Source organism: Mugil cephalus, chromosome 12 (assembly GCF_022458985.1).
Source record: "Mugil cephalus isolate CIBA_MC_2020 chromosome 12, CIBA_Mcephalus_1.1, whole genome shotgun sequence".
NCBI lineage: Eukaryota > Metazoa > Chordata > Actinopteri > Mugiliformes > Mugilidae > Mugil > Mugil cephalus.
In genome coordinates, this window is record NC_061781.1 from 17052648 (window position 1) to 17057662 (window position 5015).

Consider the following 5015-nt stretch of genomic DNA (forward strand, 5'->3'; position numbering starts at 1 on the left):
GATGAAAGAGGACCAAACGAGCATTTATATTTGGATCTGCAGCGGTTCTCAAAGTTCAGCTTGGGTGTAGCTCAGTCTTCTAGATTTATGGTTACATGGGTCTGTAACCATGTGAGTGTCCTTCAGCTATAAAAGGCCCATTATGAAACTGATGTCCTCGGGAGGGGACAAAGGTGACAAAACTTAAGCAAAGCCAAGCAAAACAGCAAACGTTAATTCCTCACTCTGCTGATGTCTACAGCAAGATGTTATTTTTGAATGCCTTGGTTTAACATTAACACACTGGATTCTACGCTATGCTGGGGTTGAGGAAGAGACTGTATGAACAAAAATGAGGGGTCAGTGTGTTTGAGCTGGGAAGTTTTAACTTTTAACTCTTTCTGAAAGCATCTTACATCATCCAGACTTTTTTTTTTTTTAGGTTCTGTAATTGTCATGTTTTGATTATGCAAAACTTTTTATTCATTCAAGAGGAAAATTTATTCCAACACCAAGCACTAAGTAATTGTACTGAACTTCTTCTGAAATGGAAAATCAAGTAAAAACTCTTCCAAAACAGAGAGAGAACGGTAAAAACAGTGTGAAATTCCCACTACACCTGCTAATGTAATTCACAAAAAACCTTAACACACTCAGCCTTGCTGAGTTTTAACATGCACTTTAATACTGAGTCAAACTGAACGTCTCATGCTGGAGTTAAAGTTAAAGTGGATCAACATTTATTTTCACGAAAATCACTGCAACACAGAACGCAGAGAAGATGTGTGAGTAGGATGCTGAACAACGCAAATTTATTTCAGGCCAAACTCAGCTCTCAAGGTCTGCTTTGCTGCAATGTGAAGTGAAGTGACTTATGCATATCCTAGAGCACAGGTCTTCAATAGGGGGTCCGCAGAGGTGATGCAGGGGGGTCTCAAAATCGTCGGTTGACTAGATATTTTTTTCAAATATTTTCTCACACAGATTTCTTGTAACATGAATCCAACATATTTCAGTAAATGGATAAATGGAGGCAGAAGACGTCCTCTATCAGTCAGCGCTTCACTCATTCAGAGATACAGGAGCTGCCTCAACAGCGCACCACACTAGACCTGCCAATCTAAGCTTGCTGTAGACCCCGTCCTTATCACTGCTGAGCCAATCACAAGGCGGCGTATTACACGCTGACTCTGTCGGGTTCCCCTTAATTGGCCGAGAGCCTCTTCGGTCCCCAGGTGAAATATTATCAGAGGAGAAGATAACAGTGCAGCTCACTCCCATCAGCCAACTACTGAGGCCGGAATAGCTTCACTGTCCCTGCTACATTTAGCTGTGTTTAAAGATAAACTGGAATCTGTCAATTATTTTCCTCAACCGTCAATTATTTATACACACACTAGTCAGGTATGTTGAGGCAGTTTCACGGCCACCCTAAAAAAAGAATATTTGAAACTGTTTATTATTTAAATTATTAGCATGCAATGCAAAATTATAACAACAATGTATATTTAGAAATAGCACTAAGCCAAGTTTAATATAGAACACATCTATAGTAAGTAGTGAGTTCCTATTTAGTCTCTCCATCAGTCTGGGGGCCGTGGCCTGTAAAACATTGAAAACCCCCGTCCTAGAGCTCTTTTACTTAAACCAGATATTTTACACATCCTTAAATATGTGAATACATTACTATTTTCACTCACTTTCTAGAAGTAAATGCATCACCAGGCACCTCGTGTCCTCAAAATTCTCCTTAAAGGCACCCGTACGGCACATTCATTAAAACACATCCTGTCAGGCCAAAAGAACACTTCCACTCTCAAACCCTTTTAGTTGATAACTTGAACCTGCATTAGTTGGTCCATTATTTTGTCCTCCTTTTTTTTTTTCTTTTTTTTGGCCACTACCTTTAACGGCACATTAGCGCCGCTGACAGTAATGTATATCGACAGATCTGCATAACCGTCGGTGGAAAGACCTACGGAAGTCCATTAGCGTCCTTCGGCAGGAGTCTGCAGAAATGTGTATCGTATCACACGGGGCTCTTGCTGTGTGCACAGTATTGAATAGGTGATACAAACAAAACCGCTCATTAATTATTACTCTGCTGCGTTTACCTTTTAATGGAAGAGCGCACAGTGTTACATTTTGCGCAGTGCACCGTAACACAGTAGATGCTATGTTGTGTTTTAATATAACGTTCTAATTTGTCGAGTAAGTGTCGCACGCCCATAACAATTTGCTGAAAATGTGTAGTTTACTGGAGTACATACACTTGCAACTTAAACCTGAACAGTGCAAGAAATGTGGTGATTCAGTTGTATGAAAATCTTGGAAGATGTAGTGTATTGTAGTGGTACTTCTGTTGTGTAGCCTTCTCTACTGATTAAAAAAGGGATGTGAACATCTATTATTTTCCTTCTAACAGATGTGGAATACCCTAGCCTTCGTGAGAATGGATTTGTTTTCACTAGCTCACCTAATGAACTAGGAAGCATAAATAAAAAGGAAATGGGAGAGACTGCGCAGGCCTGACCAGACACAGGTGTGCGTCTAGACCAGCTGCTGCCGATGTGTCGTTCCCCGGAGCTTCCCCTCTAAAACTGACACACACGCACGCAACGCAAACCCTGCAGCCGCGCACTCGTGGCCATGTTTGAACAATCGATCCCCGGGGTTAAGGAGCCGCAACCAGAGGGGAGATGAGTGGAAGGAGACTGAAATCCTCTTCAGCTCGGCTTAGCACTGATGCATTCACTACCCATTACCTTAGGTCATCACCGTGTGTTTGCCCCCCCCCTCCCAAAAAGAAAGACCTATGGAAAAGGATTAGTCTGTCCATGATGCCGACTGCACTGATGAATCTTCCAGTGCTACAGTTGTTTATTTGACTCTCGGAGGTGTTTGTGTGCCTACACTGCATTGCCAGAAGATAGAGACGTGAGCTGTAAAGCGCCACCTCCCACTAGTGATTATCTCCAACCCGCCTTCATCAGCAGTGGAGCATCAGTAATCAACACGTCATGCCAGTTTGCCATTACGACAATCAACGGGGAGCACTAGTGTCTCTCTTCATCTTGATTGGCATCCTCATGCGGCTTGTTTGTCTGGAGCGAGTGGCTCTGCACACGACCTGCCCACGCCAGCTAATTAGACCAAGACAAAAATTAATGATGGGCTCCTTGAAATATTGGCCTGGTGTCTTTTTTTTTCTTTCTCTCTTTCTTTTTCTTCTCTGCGAGTCATTTGCGCGTTCAGGAGGCACGAGCCGACGCTCCCTGCTCTCCACAGCAATAACATGCCTCAGAAAGCAGTGACATTTTAACCTCCCAAATGTACAGCTGGCACCGAGGAGACAGTCTATCGCTTTCTAGGAAAAACAACCGTGCGACCTGCAACAAGCCCAAAGCACACACTAGCTTGTCGCCAGTTTGACAGAGCACGGGGCTGCGCAATCCGGCTAAAAAAAAAATATCACCTTGTCACCCTTTTACAGTTAGAAAAATGTTCACGTTTATCTTAAACATTTAAAGATGAACAGAAAGGAACAGCGTACAACAGTTGCTGTTTATAACAATATGAAGTACATGACATTTGTCGCTGCCGACGTGTCCTCAGATGATACAATCGATCTTTCATTATTGTAACATTATGATGAAGGACAGATTTCTTCCCGAGTTATTAACCGCACTACCAGTGCAGAGCATAGCCTGCTCAGTGTCTTGATGACTGCAGTCGAAGCAGAAGTACTGCTCTCATAAAAGAGCACTTAAGTCCAAGAGTCCTCTAAATGTAAAAAAAAAAAAAACAGGTCGGTGCCAAGAAAATGTTTATGAGTGTTTTCCTAACATGCACCTCTACTGTTAGTTTAGATTTACAATATTAAAATCACCGTGGTGTGTTGGCTAGCACTGATGTCTCACAGCAAGAAGGTTTCGTGGTTCAAATCCATCGGCCAGATGGGGCCTTTCAGTGTGGAGTTTGCATATTAAAATCTGAATATTAAAATCGCTTGGCTTCTTGGGGAATTACTGTGGTTCATGTGGTTACAACAAACCAGATTTTGCTACTGGTATGAAATAGGCGCTCCAGCTCCCACAGAGGGAGCTGCGCCATTCATAGAATGTGGCTGTGTGAGTGATTAAGTGCGTAATCAAATGACTAAGGATGATGATTTTACCATCACAGCCAGAAGGCAGGCAGGCAGGCATGGCACATCTAATGAGATTCTTCTAAGATGGTTAAAGAGGGGATGAAATGATGTTGATAATGACAAGCGAGGCTGAATAGGGAGTATCACATCGAGTCGCGCTGCACGTTTGCTCTTTAAAAGGCATTTTTTGTACTCTGCTGATCCTTTTTCGAAGGGAGTGGAGTTACTAACCACACGGGGGCGGTGGTGTGCGTGTAGAACCCAACGCTGCAGGTCTGTTGTAATACTTCAGGAGCAGTAAATTATGAAAGTTTAAATAAGGTGGCAAAGTTCCTGGTCGTAATTCAATTTGGAGAAGATGATTATATAATCACAGATTATTTAGACTTAGACGTAATGAAATAATTAAAACCAAGTAATTGACTTCTTATTTCTTGAGCTTCCAGTTCATTATGATGAAAAATGACTTTTTTTTTATTTTATTTTTTTATTTTTTTTTTTATTGAAGTCAAGATACCAAGATTTTTCAAATCTAGAAAAGCAATATACCTAAATGGATTGTTAGATACCATGATGGTACAGACTGACTTATAAACTCTCTATATAGGCTATACCAAGAATCAAGAGTCTTTATTGTTATTATGAGACCATAACATTTGTTAAGGATTTAAAACCTACACACACATACAGTAAGACCCACAAACAGATCACTGGTCGTTTTTTTTTATTGTCCTCCCCTCGCACACATCGAGACACTCATTAGTCCCCCACTCTTCTTCTCTGCGCTCACTCACTCTCTCCACGCTGCTCATTTGGCAAAAGCGCAGCAGCGCGTCGCGCTCCTTCTCTCCTCTGGTGCGCACCAATCCTTGATTACCGCGCGGCG